At 39.8% G+C, this 15,662-nt stretch overlaps 1 long non-coding RNA gene and 1 pseudogene across 1 annotated transcript in view; both read right to left on the bottom strand.

Annotated features, from left to right (window-relative positions):
• Positions 1-324: 324 nt before the first annotated feature.
• Positions 325-13,252, bottom strand: LOC116549103 (annotated as a pseudogene).
• Positions 13,253-15,183: 1,931 nt separating this feature from the next.
• The window catches only part of LOC116549562, a 43,276-nt gene continuing 42,797 nt past the window's right edge, over positions 15,184-15,662 (bottom strand). The window contains exon 2 of the long non-coding RNA XR_004267937.1: positions 15,184-15,513. This is a non-coding gene — a long non-coding RNA (uncharacterized LOC116549562). The remainder of the gene's footprint in view (positions 15,514-15,662) is intronic.

The raw sequence follows: 15,662 nt of genomic DNA, 5'->3' as shown, positions 1-15,662 counted from the left end.
TACCATTTTTACTTTTTCCAACACTTTTTAAAAAACAAATTATCCTTTTATCATATGCTGAAGCCCTATCAATAACAAGTCCACTTCTGCGATTGACTCTGTTCAACGGACCTTCATTTACCTCCTAAAAAGACCCTTTTGGTAACTTTTAGTGAAGAGGTGGCTTTAATAAATATATTCTCCAGAAATCTCCAGAACCTTTGCGTGGGTCAGGGTGAGAGGTGCCACCACGACGTAAACAGAACAGCTGAGCCCTCCTGGTGGGTGCCAGGTGCAATCTGCACAGACCGCAGGTGTGGGAGGCATGGAGTCAGAGACGCCTCCTCAAAATGCATCACCTGTCTCCCGCAGAGCACACAGGCCTCAGGGCCCTGTGGACAGGGCTGGTCCCAGCTTATGCAGGCCACTTGCTGGGCTTGCGGGGTGATAGCCAAAGGCTGCCCGTAGCAAGAGGCCGGGCCTCTTGTTCCACTTGGCAGAGACCCCAGAAGAAGCCAGGGGGCAGCATCAGAGCCTGGGGCCTGGCCCAATAGCACAGCTGCTGCAGGCCATAAGAAAGGCCCGAAGACGATGAGTGGAAAGCCGGGGCGCGTGGAGAGACCCCGAGAAGGGGCTGTTCACCTGGGAGTCCTGCATTTGCTGTTTGCCTCATCCGGCGATTCTGAAACCAGGTTTTTATCTGGACCTCTGAGAGCTTCTTCTCCCTAGCCAGCCTCTTCCGCTACAGGCACTGGTGATGCCGGAAGACGCCCTCCAAGGCGCAGACCTGCTCCGTGGCGAAGGCTGTGTGGACACTGGGGGCCCGCCAGGGCTTGGCTCCTTAACCCAGCCCTCCAAGGCGCAGACCTGCTCCGTGGCGAAGGCTGTGTGGACACTGGGGGCCCGCCAGGGTTTGGCTCCTTAACCCAGCCAGGGTCCTCTCCGATGCAGGCAGATTTGAGGACCTAGCCTACTTGATGCTGACTGCCTGAGGGGGCTCCCAGGTGCCGGATATCTGGCCCGAGCCAGGGAGGCTTTCCCAGGAGACGTCGGCCCCGAGCAGCTGCTCTAGGAGAGCCAGCCCACGAGCCAAAGCTGGAGGCTGCTGTCGGCCACAAGGTGGGGAGGAGGAGAGACGCCTGGCGGCCAGGTGGGCCAGAGGGAAGGCCGGGCGGGGCTGGCCAGGCGCAGGATCCACAACATTGCATATATTTTAGATCATTACTGAATAAAGCACAGAAAAATATAACAGATTATTAATCGGGATTGCTACGGGTAAAAGCGGATGTTTCATAATGGGAGAGAAATATAAGAGGAGGAGCAAGAAGTAAAAAAATTAAAAATTATTTGTCCTATATTAAAAGACACCATGTGTAATATAATTCCGCTTGTATAAAATGATGTGTTTGTATGCATAAAGAGATGCATGAAAAGATGTTCACCGAAATATTAATGCTGCAAATTCAGAGAGGTGGGATTTAAGATTTATTTTCTTGCTTATGGTTTTCTGTTAATGTTTGAATTTTTTTCAGTGAGCATGTTTTCAGGTATATTATTGATGGGGACAGCACAATAAAGGTATTTACATTACAGATGAAAAAAAAAAAAAAGAAACAGGCCAGGCATGGTGGCTCTCGCCTGTAATCCCAGCACTTTTGGGAAGCCAGGATGGGCGGGATCATTTAAGCCCAGGAGTTGGAGACCAGCCTGGCCAACATGGTAAAACCCCGTCTTTACTAAAAATACAACAATTAGCTGGGCATGGTGGTGTGTGTCTGTGGTCCCACTACTTGGGGGACTGAGATGGAAGGATCGCTTTAGCCCAGGAGGCGGAAAGTTGCAGTGGGCCAAGATTGCACCACTGTACAGCAGCCTGTGCAACAGAGTGAAACCCTTTCTAAAAAAAAAAAGAAGAAAACAGCTGAAAATTAAAAAAAAAGAAAGGAAGAAAGAAAAGAAAAAGAAGAAACATATGGAGGAGTGTTCACCCTTCATGCCCTCGTGGAGATTCTGTTCTGGCTCCAATACACTCTTGTGCCTCTGCATTGAGAAACCCCAGAGAAGATGTACCCAGCCTGCAGAGGAACAGACTGAAGTGGAAGATTTTATTTCATGAGATTTTGAGTGAGGCTCTCATTGACGTTTGGCAGCCAAAGAGTTGCAAGAAATTTTGGCACAACCAGTCAATACTATCACATCCTCCAAAGGGAACACAGTAATGAAAAGAAACCGAATCAATCTTTCTCAAGTGCCGCAAAGGGAATTGTTTCCAACATGGCCAGCCACTGACTGCGGGGCCTGTACAAGCTAGTGTTGGGCTCCAGGGTCAGTTGCCTGGAATCAGACCCTGTTCCCACCTCTTAGGTTTTCAGTTCCTCCATACATAAAAATGGCATAATAATATAAACTAGTGGAGAGGGTAGTTATGAGAATTAAACATCAATGTGCTCTACTTAAAACCATTCCTGCCTCATTGTAGATGGTCAGTGTGTTAACACCTATGCATGTGTGCCTGTCATTTCAGAAAGAAAAATAAAAATATTAGGTTGAAACATTTCCTTTAGTTATTATTTATTTAATTAGTGATTTATATTCAGTTATTCATGGCTTACAAATCCACGTTTGAGGAGTATGCTACCTTGATGTCACATTAAATATTTAAATTTTGAGACAAAACTCCAGAATATATCATTTATGCAACAAATACTCAACCCAACAATGTCTGGGTGCTGCTACCTGTAGTATCGGGTTATCTAGATATGATAAAACTTGGTCTTTATTTGCATCTGCAACAAATGAGTTTCAGTTTCCAATCTACACTTAAAGCATATGCATTAGTTTACAATGTTAAAAGCATATTCTCCCCCTATCTCAAAGTACCATAGATTACCGAGAATAAATACCAAATGAAAAAATTAGTGTGAAAAAATGTTCCCCAAGTTGGTGCAAAGGTAGTTATTGATCACTATCCCCTGAGGTCTCTAGAGAAGGCTTTTGCATCATAGGTAACAGAATAATATGAAAGGAAAATTGCAATGCATTTGAGGGTATCTAAGTCATTCCTAGTCAAGAGGTAATTTTCAAGCAGAAAAGCTGTTTTCCTGGTCTACCATCTTGTGTGTACGATTTAAAAAAAAAAAAAAAAAAAAAACTTCTGTCGCCCAGGCTGGAATGCAGTAACGACATCGCAGCTCACTGCAGCCTTCGCCTCCCGGATTCAAGCAATTCTCCTGCCTCAGCCTCCTGAGTAGCTGGAATTACAGGCACCAGCCATCATGCCTGGCTAATTTTTTGTATTTTTGTAGAGACAGGGTTTTGCTATGTTGACCAAGCTGGTCTTGAACTCCTGACCTCAGGTGATCCACCCGCCTAGGCCTCCCAAAGTGCTGGGATTACAGGCGTGAGCCACCATGTCCAGATGTGCATGGTCCTTCTTAAACTTCTCTTTAACCTACACAAGTCTTCTATCCTGTAATACAATTCCCTGTCTCAAAATCCAGTTTGAGGTTCTTAGCTGCTACCTATTCCCCCATCCACAGAAAGGGCAAAGAACTTGTCACTACATTTGAAATTGAAAGAGTTTTTACCCTACTTTCCAGTGGCATCATTATTCACAAACAATGGAGCAATCATCTTAAGCATCTGGTACCTCAGTGTCATTAGGGTTACTCACAGAGTGGCATTGGGGTGGGTATCACTTCTGTGATGGAAAATACTCTAAACTAACACCTTCTGGCTTCACTTCTCTCCACATTTATTCCACATCAGGGAAGGATGCAAAACATCTGATTGGTTATTTAAGAAGTGTTCCTCAAACTTTTCACTCTCACTCTCGGAATTCCTGCACTCTGAAAATTCATTAATGACTACTAAAAGCTTTTAGTTGTAAGGGTTAACATTTATGGATGTTTTCTGTGTTAAAAATTAACACTGAGAACTACATTTAAGATATCAATAATAAGTATATGTTAATATACATAACATTTTGTGAAAGAATAACTATATTTTTTCAACAAAATATAGTAGGAAAAAATGGCATTGCTTTACACTTTTGCAAATCTCTTTAATGCCTGACTTAAGAAAAAGAAGATGAATTTAAGTATCAACTTCTATATTCAATCTTTTTGCAATATGACCTGCAATGCAGTTTCTGAAAAAGTCTATCATACAGTCTTGAGAGAGAGTAAAAATGCAAAAAGGTTTTACTATTATTATAAAAATCATCATGAACTCAGGGAACCTGGGACGATACATTGAGAACCACCAACTTAGGAGAAAGATGTAGGCATGGGTCATGGGTCTCTTGGCCACTTGGTCCCCTCCCTTGGGAGCCTACCTACTCCTAGAGAACACTATTTTCAGCTTCACTTCATCCTGCTTGCAGTTCTCCCATGCTGCCTGGGATAGGTAATTCTGTCCCATTCTGGGCTTGGCTTTTGAAAGTCCTTCATTGCCTATACCCCCTCGACTGTGTTATCCAACATCTCCATCCAACATCTATATTCCATCAAGAATAAAATTAGAGTTTTAGTCTTCATCTGCCTGACTCCTTTGTCTTTCTCTCAGTTACTGTTATAAACAGCACTGGTTTTCATTTTAAAGGTAGAGCGTGGCTTAACTTTGTTTTACCTGTCTGACCGGAACTAATGTTCTCATTCCTAGACTGTACCAATTACTTGATTACCTGGTATTCACACTTGTCAGATGTAAACCCAATGATCTTTCATGCTCTTAGATTCCAAAAGGTGGCTTCTTGAGGAAACTTGTACCAGGACCTGTATCTCCACAACCCCCACCTGGGGGAGCTCCAAGGACAAGGAGCTGAATATACATATATGTGCTCTGAAGAAAGGTATGTTTGCATGCATTGCTGGGCAGCATAATAGAAAAATCAATTTGATTCATCTTTTCCATTTCTGTTTTAAGCAGCAATCTTGGTCCAACTGTTAAGTACATCATGCTACCCCAAACATGTATGTACGTTGGGATAGTATTTACTATGTGCAGATGTTACTGGAAGCATTTTACTAATAACAGCTCATTTATTCCTCATAATAATCTAACGAGATAGGTACAGATATGATTCCCATTTTACAGACAACGAAACTAAGGAACAGAGATGCTAAATAACTGCCCAGTTGCTGTGCTGGGACTCAAATTCAGGCATCTGGCTCAGACTCTACATGCTTTGGGATCCAGCCCTACCCTTACCCTGGAGGTTCTTGCTCTGGAATATTTTGTATAAATCTCCTGAGTAACCACAATTGCACTGACTCTGTCCACCCTAGCCTTTTCTTTTGTAAACTAAACATTGCTCCCCATCATCATATATGTGGCTCTAAGTACCTCTTCCAGAACATCTGCTTATTCCCCCTTCAATGAATCCCTTCAGCTAAGATAAACACCAAAGGGCCGCCAGCATACAGGCCTTCCAAACCACCCAAGAACTGGTTATTTTGACATCTAAGCCTTCTACACATTTTTCGTTGGGTGATGTCAATTAAACTATTGTAATATTCAAAAGGACATCTATATACTGTGCAACTTGCATTTTCAATTTCAACGTCCTATTGAAGCACTTGATAGCCCTCCATGCAACAGAACCATAGATAATAAAACAGTGGCTACTATAATACTTCAAATGTTTATTTTCAGGCATAGTGAGTATCCTTTCCCTGGTCTGAAGTTTCTGATTCACCCTACTGGGGCCGAGCATTACTTTAGGATCCTAGACAATTCTTTTATCTGTCTTTTACGTTAGATCCTCAATCCAAGTGAACTTTGAAAATACATCAACAGCTGTTAAAAGAAACACCCACCTCCCCAGCTAGGTGCAGTGGCTCACGCCTATAATCCCAGCACTTTGGGAGGCTGAGACAGGAGGATCATTTGAGCCCAGGAGTTCAAGACCAGGCTGGGCAACATAAGGAGACCTTGTCTCTACAAAAAAAAATAAACTGGCTGGGTGTGGTGGCATGTGCCTATAGTTCCAGCTACTCAAGTGGCTGAAGGGGAGGATCACTTGAGCCCAGAAGGTTGAGGCTGCACTGAGCTGTGACCATACCACTGCACTCCACCCTGGGTGACAGAGCAAGACTCTGTCTCAGACAAAAAAAAATGAAAGAAAGAAAAATCCCCTATTATAAACAGATACTCGCATCCATATGTAGAAACACAATTCTGATCTCTTGAGAGAGACCAAGCCAGTTTGGGTTGACAATTTGCAAAGTGACCCATTGAGCCATTCTGCTCCAAGGACCAGCTCACCTTTCCACCCCTTCTGAAGCCTCCCAAGAGACACACTGCACATACTCCCACCACCCCACCACATGGGAAATCTGATTTAACAATCAAAGAATTTTGGAGACATCCTTATTAGTTATGCTAATTCAGGTTGGGGGAAAAAATAAATGTATTACAAGAAAGATTATTTAAAACCCAAATATATGTGGTTTAATTGGCCATTTATGATTCATCAATAGTTTGGTATTTCTGTAACATATGAGAGTTGCATGCATTTGGGGTGAGAAGTGTTAACAAGCTAACAAGCTCCTGAATGAGATTCTGATGAAATTTATACTTCTATAACTGAACCAAACCCTTTATTTAAAAAAAAAATAACCAATTTAGCTGTCAACATAAAATATTCATTTTGTCATTCATGTAAGTAATGATCCCCAGCAAATGAGATAGTTTAATTTTCAATGTGAATTTCATTAGTTACTTTTTCTTCCTCCCTAGTTCCAGGCAGGATTGTGACAGCTGTCCAGGGGCCCCAATTAAACATCGAAACTGGTTCATATTATGCCCACCAAAGCACTTTTAAATCATCACCTAAAAACAGCCTTCGCCAAACAGCTCATCAAAGCCTGCAGCTCCTGAACACATGCTGCAAAACCCATTTACGTGGGCCACCAAGTTAGGAACCTTTCACACTCGCAGGTGGGGAATAAAAGGCAAGCAGATCAAAGATATTTGGGCCACCCACTTCTTTAGTAAAGAAACAGCAGCTACAACTTTCAGATAAGCAAGCTCTCTGAGAAGACATTTCTTCTTGGGCCCAGCCTTTCTGTTGACTGGGCACAAGGGTGGTTCTCAAGAATCAGGCATGAGTCTTTCTCAGACCTCCCAACCTGCCCTCATCTGCCAATCAGGAAACAGCAGCAATTCGTCAGACTGTCAGACACACTTGAGAAATTCAGAGACATTGAGCAGTGAGTCTATTTGGGAGCTGACAGTGTCTTGCACATTCAATCTCTTCAGGATGGTACTTTGGCTGGCTATGGTGGTGCCAGCTTCTACATTTTGATAAACTTTTCCCAAAGTCGTAAGTTCATTCTACCTATAGAATTTTTAATACAAAAACTATCCAGGCATGGGGCCCATGCCTGTAATCCCAGCTACTGAGGAGGCTGAGGCAGGAGAATCGCTTGAACCCAGAAGGAGGAGATTGCAATGAGCTGAGATCACGCCACCGCACTCCAGCCTGGGTAACAGAGTAAGACAACATATCAAAAAAAAAAAAAAAAGTTACCTGCCAAATAGCAAAGGCCATTCCATCTCAAAACAAAATAATCCAACAAGGAGTATAAAATTTTATCGTTTTCCTTGTTACTTCCTGTAACCAAAACTGAGTCAATGGGACCTGATGCAGGAACTTTGTTGCAAAGAAAACTCAAAAAGAAAACATCAAAAAACAAGTTATTAGAAGCCAGACAAGGTATACATCCTATTACAATCACAATTAGGACCATTCTTCAAAATCTCATCACTCTTTTTCTGCAAAACAGGGGGAAAATTATTTCAATCTGTCCATATAAAACTGCCTCCATTTTCTGTAATGACAATATTGACTTGGGATGCCAGACAGATTTTGTTTAGTGAGTTGGCTGGGGTTTTCTCTTTGTAAAAAGCTTTTAGTACTCTAAGACCTTCTGTTTTGTGAGTTTTGGTAGGCATACTTTGCAGGAATGAGTTAGGGTTGCTCAATATTCTATGGGACTTGAGGCAAGATTTGTAAAGAGATATTGGTGGGTGAGGTAGGCAGGGTTGGTGAATGATTGTGTCCTTATAGGAGGTTGATTAGATTCTGGTGGGATATTGATCTGGATTATACTTGTTGAATGGGTTGTGATAAATGGATTATGCAAATTATGTCTTTGACAGTCCTCTAACCTTAGAGACTATTCCCAAATTTTAGCAAAATACCCTGCTTTCTACAGCTTCCTTCCTCCGCCCTCTCTCTCACCCTCTCCCTTTCTCTCTCTCTAATGCCCTTTCACTAAGTGATATCCAGAAAGTACATGGATATTTATGAGCCCTTTCTTAAGACAATTTTGCATTTATTTCAAAAATTTTACATACAAGGAAAGATGTTGATTTATTTAAATTAGTAAAAGAAAATTCTGCAGAGTATCCACTTCAACTACAATTCCAATTACTTTTTTCCTTCTGTCATCACAATCATCTGAAAATTATAGAAGTCTCAGCACCAAAGTTTGCAAACTCAAGAAATGGAGTATTTTCACTAATACATACTTTAAAAATAGAAACAAACATTACTTTAAGCCACCTCATTTTAAAGGTAATACAGATGGTCCAAATATATTATTCAGAATTACTATTTTATAATAATAAACATATTGTGCCACAGTGCTATTCCTAATAAGTCACTTTCTGATAATTAGATTTTTCAACATATGTTTCATTAGAGTTGGTTCTGCTGTACCTTTCAGTGGACACAAATTCTTCCCCTCAGACCTGAGTTTTTCAATATAATAACCACTAGCCATATGTGATTATTTTAATTTAATATAAATTAAATTAAGCATTTAATTTCTCAGTTGCACTAATCACATTTCAGAGGCTCAAAGGCTACATGTAGTTAGTGGCTACCTTATTGGATGGCACAGATTATCAAACATTTCCTTTATTGCAGAAACTTCTGCTAGACAATAGGATGCCTTAGCTAAAGTCATGAGTTCTTTCACATCAGAAATCATGGCTAGTTTTCAGTAGGAATACAGCAATTTTATAAGACTATAACATTTAGTCCTAAAGCATTCAAAGTCCAATTTTCTCATTCCATTTTACAGTTACAAATTTCTCTAGTTTTGATTTAAAAATTACCTGACCATATTTGCTATCTCCCCAACTAAGCTGGAATCCTTTTAAGTATGGGGCCACATATAAAAACCCATTGCCTCCCAGATTAGTAAGTACAAAACATTTTTTTAATGTCTTGAGTTGAATTAAAGTGTAACATAGCCTACCTACTTACTCCAATGCTATGCATTGTGGGTGCTCAATTTATTACAGCAACCCTTATTGAAAGGGCACTGATTGCTTAGTGAGGCAAAGGAGAGACAGTAGGTGCCATGTCTGTGTTCCAGGAATGTAAACTCCCCTTTGCTCCTCCTGGGAGCCAAGTCACAGGGAAGAAGCTCTGAAATTCCAATCTTATCTCACTATTCAAAAGCTGGGCACTTGTTTAATTTTCCAGCCCCCCCCCCAAAAAAAAAGTTCTCAGCTTCACCCAATAACCGCTTCTTTGACACTGAAATGTATTCATTCTAAAAATGGGTATTAAAAACTTCTTTTACGCCAATAATTGTGCTTGACAATGGAGACAGGAAGGAATAAGGGAGGAAGATAACAAACAAGCAGCATTTCACTTAAACCTGTGAAATGCTACAATAGAACAGAACTCAGTGGTCTGATAAAGGATTATAAGAGTGAGGGGGCAAACCTTAGATTCAGATAGCAGGATATGCATCTTAAAAAGTCGACATATAAATTGAGGCCAGTGGATGAGAAGAGCTAGCTACACGGAGCCAGGCGGAAGAAAAGACAAACACAAAGGCACTGCATTTTGGAAGATGGTTTGATCAAGGAATTAAGAGGTAACCAGTGTGGCTCAAGATAGTGCAGAGAAAAGTGAAGGAGGTGAGGAAGGCAGTGACCATATCATGCCATTTCATGGCCATACTGCACGTGGCCTTATTGACCATGACAATCAAGATTTTAAGTGCTTTGAAAAGCCCCTGAAATGTCTAGATCACTGTAATAATATAAAGACTGCATGAGTGAGTGGGTGTGTGAATGAATGAACGAACCTACTTAGTCCTGAGAAGCAAGAGTATTAAAAATGAAAAAAAAATCATATTCTACTGTGAGGCATTTGCTTTCCTTAAATAAATACTGCATTTCCTCTTTATTCAACTCTGCTTTTTCTTTTGGATTAGAGGGAAGATACATTTGATTGGGACTTTGGAAGTGACTTAAAGATATATCTACATTCACTTTTTAAAGAAAGCAACATTAACTGGAAGGCTTCCCTGACCCCTTCAGGCAGAATCAGGTCTTCCCTCCTCTGTGCTTCCTCTCTGCCTAGCACATTCCTCTACAGAACAGTTATCACTTTGAATTATAAGGAAGTATTTTAACAGGCTGTGAGCACAACGAGCACACCTCTGCCACCACACCTCCTAACTCAGCACCCAACACACAGTTGGTCCTCAATAGATGTTTTCAAAAGGAATAAAAATAAGAGAAGTAGATGGAGGTCTTCTTAAGTAAATGCAGACTCGAAACCCAGTTTCTATGCTAATTAGTACTAAAAGAAGATTAATTTACTGTCTCGGTAATCAGCTTCTCTGACCTGATTATATATTGAAGTCCTGAGCATCTCTGCTAATATTACTATTTATGCAGCATGTAAATTAAGACAACTCTTAGAAAACTGAGAGGTTTGAATTCCTGTTCTGTAATACAGGGCTTCTTAATTAATTCAAAGTACCCTTTTATAAATAATAACCTAAGAAGAACCAGTAGTTTTGTTGAGTAGTTCCTGTTCTGTGTCCAAAATGCAGTATTTGATCCTCCTGTCCACGGAAAGTAGTGAGGAAAAGCATTCTTATCCCTACCTCATAAATGAAAATATCACCCACCCAAAAGAAAATTTATTTAAAGTTACCCAGCTTGTATGTGGAGGAGCCAATGGTACAAGAACCCGTTTCCTAAGACTCTCTTCTTTCTTTACGCCACAATGACTGGATCAATAGTTTTCAAGGTATATCCTAGATCAGCAGCAGCCTCACCTGGGAAATTGTTAGCAATGCAAATTCTAGGCCCCAATTCCAAACTTAACTGAATTGAAAACTGTGGGTGGGGGCTGGAGGAGGAGGGAACGGAGAACCAGCAATGTCTAACAAGCCCTCCAGGTGATTCTAAAGCACACTGAAACTTGAGAAGCACTGCTCTAGATAATGTTTTTAAAAAGATTAATATTAAAAAAAGATTCAAGCTATATATGTAATTCGTTTCATTGTAATACAAAATTGCTTAAACCGAAGTTAAAATCCTGCCTGAAATTTTAGATATATTCATTATCAATTCATAATTTATTATTTTGCTAGATTGTCAAGTTAAACTGTTTGTGCAAGGACATAAAATTTTTGCCTTATGTAATACTATTAAGCATTTTGTCACAATTTTCCAATTATAGTTAAGGTTGAATAAAGTAATTGTGATAAATTCAAAATTGCACTTAAACTTAATCTGATCCCATCAACATTAATATCAACTTTAGTGCCTATAATTTGACCATCACACTTAAAAGGGAAAGAATATAGCAAAAATTATACCACAGGGTTCATTTGAGGAAGAGATGTTTATTGGTTAAATAGTGAAATAAATGGAAAAGATAATGCAATTTTCCATATGTATGCCAAATGAAATCTTTGCTTAAGAAATTCATCCAAAAATGAAACTTGGCAGTTTTCCCCTCGAGAAGTCAGCTCAATTTTTTGACGGTGACAGAGTCCCTGAATGATCCCTGACTTACTGCCTTCAAGCAACTGAGAGCTAATCAAAGGTCTACGAAAGGGTCTTAGAAAGATTCTACTTGCAGAGATAGAAGCAGCGTGTGCTATTAACATATAGAGCAGAACGAGCCATTGAAACTGTATAGGAAAAGGAGCAAATAGTCTTCCAGTAGATTTCAATTATGAAATATTCTTAATTTAGGGGAAAATTGCTTAAAGGTGGTATGCTAATAATCCTAATGCACTCCAGCATTGTTACACAGCAGTATTTGTGGTCTAAGTTGAGAATTTTAGGTCTTCATTTTGAACCTTTACTACATTTTTTAAAGAAATTCAGATGTGCTACTAAATGAGGAAAAGAGATCAGTGTCAAACCTTGAGCCGACTCACAATATTTTGGAGCTGATGATCCAGGCTAAACATTATGGGCTTTTTACATTTATGCCTTTAAACACTTTAGCAATGAAATGGCCTCCTTCTTCTGCTTGCCTCTTCTTTCCCCCACCTTTAAATATCAGGAATTTCAACAAGCTGTTAATACTCCTTGATTAACTTTGGCAGATTCTAGTCTGTAAATCATTTTCATGGTGGCACATTGCATTCTAGGACAGGTTATCAATATTGTGTCCCAATGACAGTCTTGTCCTTTTCCACATACATCCTTTTCTCTCTGCCCAAGGAGAATTGATCCTAACCATAAAGTGGAAAGCTATTTGAGGAAAGTGGCTAAAAGGTTTGGGTGCTGACAAGCACAAAAACCTGAGCTCAAATAAATACCTGTGATTACGAATAGACTCAGCTACAATACAATGTCTAGTATGAAGTTAGCCCTCAATTAAAATTGGAATAGGTGAAAAATAGTAGTAGTTATGTCTTTTATTGATGTTGTACTTCTGTGTACCATGCCCATTTCTAAGCAGTTGACCAACACTGTTTTATTTAACCTTCACAACACCACTTCATAGATAGGTGGCATCATTTCCATACTATAGCTGGAAATTGCGCACTAACAACAAAAGCAGGACCTTTGGGAAAAACTTCAAACCCAGGTGTTCCTGACTTCAGAGTCTATGCTCTTTTTACTATACCACAATGAATGAAGGAATCCAGTGATAGTTGACAGAACTCATTTCTAGAGCTCCTTTACTCATAACAGACTGATTTGGAGGAGGCTTATCATTAATAAAATGTCTCCTTCACTGCCCTGGTTAAGGTTATGACGTTGCCAGCACTGGAGTAAACTCCCGCTATGAGTCAAAGCCTCTTTTCTCCCAGATGCTACAGTGCAGACTGTTTACCTGAGATGGGACCAGAAGAGCCCAGTTACATCTTCGATTGAGTGCAGTAATCACTAAACTTCCATAAACAAGAGTGGGTGAGGAAAGGCATGGAGCAAGAAGTCCTGAGGAGGATGGCCAGCAGTTTGGGCTGGGGAAAGCAAAGGCCATTATGAATGCAGGGGATCCCAGAAGAAGCAGAGGTGGTGGAGTAGGGGCTCTTTACCTACTTGGACAGTTTGCTCTTGTTCAGCAGTACTAATGATATTTGCAAGGCCAGACTCAAAACTTCCCAGAATACCTAACTTTTTTTTCAAGTCACAAAATTATTAAATCTCCCTTTGTCCTCTTAAAGAAAAAAAAACTTTCATGGTACTGAGACTTAAGTCCAAGAAAAGAGAGTGCCTCGATTATTCCTTTAACAAATGTTTATTGAACATTTCTCATATGATAGGCACTGAAAGAAATTTAAAAATGAATAAGACCATCCACTTTGACAATCTATTTGAAGACACACCTACATGAACAACTGCAATATAATTCAACAGAGGTTGTACTAAAGCTTGTGCAAGGCCCTACTGGAACAAGAAGGGAGTTGCATACTTAGCCAATCTTGGAAAAATTTCACCAGAGAAAGGACGTTTAAGCTGATATCTACATGCAAATTTCCAGAGGTGAGACAATATGTGGCTTGTTTGGAGAATAGTGTGAAAGTCCATATGCACATAGAAAGAGTTTTTAATTTATTTAAAATTGTCTAACATTTACTCTTCAAAGCCCTTTACAAGCATTGGCTTACTTAATCTTCAAAATGTCCAAACCAAATTTTACAGATAAGAAAACTAAGGTTTAGATAAGCTAAATAACATGTTCAAGATCTCACTCGAACAAAACTAACACACAAACCCAGATAGCCAGGCTCTATTGCATAAGTTCTAACCACTACCTAGCACTGCCCATACTGCTAACACATGAGGATGGAAATGTAAGTTGTGAAAGACTTTATATATCCTGCAACAGAGTCTGAGCTTGATAGTGTGTGACCACCAAAGGTTTTGAGGCAGACAAATAACACAATCATATCGTGATTACAGAAATGTTACTCTGGGGTCAGCATAAAGAATGGATTGGAGACCAAGAAAACTGAAAGCTAGAAAACCTGTTAATATTTTGTTTCAAAAGCATAGGCAAGACAGGCTGAGGGTTTTAATCATGATGATGGGTCTGCATAAAAAGAAAGAGAATAAAAAGATATTCAGTGGTAGTACTAACAGGGTTTGGTAACCCTGGGAACACTAGGTGGAGGGTGAGGTGAAGATCAGAGTCCAGGTTGACACAATTTCTAGCCTGAGTAACCGGAGACATGATGAGAATCCCTTGGTCAAGCATTAACCAAGGCGGAAATGTGAGAAAGGGGAAAATTGGTTAAGGCAATTAGTAAGTTCACATTGGAGTACCTTGAGTTTGAGGTAATCCTAGAAATCCAGTACTTTAAGGAACGGTGATGCCTAGAGATATGAATGTGCTTGTCATTGTCTTGGATTTAGCTGAAGTCATGGAGGCAGGTGAACTTAGTGGTGATGATAAATTTCAAGCAAAGGTGGAAGAAGAGATCCCTTACAAGGTAATCTTTGGGCATGAGAGCTGAGGAGAGGAAAAGACTCAAAAACAAAGAAGGAAGAGAGGAAGGAAGGAAATGAGTAAGGGAGGAGGGAGAAAGGGAAGGAGAGAGAGAAGAAGGAAAAGAAGTGAGAGGGAAGGAGGAAAGCACAAAGGGAGGAAGGAAAGAAGAAAAAATTGGGGAATAAAGGAGAAAATTTTAAGCAAACTAAAGAATCTGATCATCTTAAATTTCTGAAATATATTCTCATTCCAGGTAGAGATTTGTCTTGTAATTTCCCCATATTTCATTTTCTCTTCCATTAATTTGAGTGGTACTTTAAAATATCATTATTTTAATAGCTAAATAATTTAAATTGTCTAGCATTTGCTATATTATTTTCAAGTAAGCAACAAAGACATCTTCTAATGTGCACATTCTCAGCCAAAGTCAATAATTCCAAAAGAGAATCTTTTTTAATGTTCTTTTTGTTGTCTTGTTGTTGTCGTCAGCTATTTAATTAGGTTTTTCTTAAGACATTTAGAACACAAATTTGTGAGGATAAATTCCATTCATCAGGGCAAACACGGATCACAAGTTGCCCTGGAGCTGAGGAATAGCTTTGATTTTTGGTAAAATTTGTGAGTCCACAGCTTTCTGTTCAATCTTGCGCTGCTCTGTAATCTGGTGTTTCTCTTTTTCTGTATCAAAGATCTCACCTTCCTGATGTCTGGGCTTCCTCAGCTTCTTCTTCTTGAAGTAAACACCAGTAAGATGTTTTGGGATTTTCATATCGCATATACCGAGGTTTGCCACAGACTTCAGGGAAAACCTGAAAGCATTACAAAAAAACAAAACAAAACAGGAAACACTTCCATGTTGAATGTGCTTAGGCATTTTCTACCTTTGTTTTTCAAAGAGAGCAAGTTCAGATCATTTAACAAATGGTATTGGTATGTATTTTTCAACAAAGTGAAAATT

This window comes from Sapajus apella, unplaced genomic scaffold (assembly GCF_009761245.1).
Source record: "Sapajus apella isolate SASKATOON/1434 unplaced genomic scaffold, GSC_monkey_1.0 scaffold6, whole genome shotgun sequence".
In the NCBI taxonomy this organism is placed as follows: domain Eukaryota; kingdom Metazoa; phylum Chordata; class Mammalia; order Primates; family Cebidae; genus Sapajus; species Sapajus apella.
The sequence above is the reverse complement of the archived record's forward strand: the minus strand, read 5'-3'. Positions and strand labels throughout refer to the sequence as shown.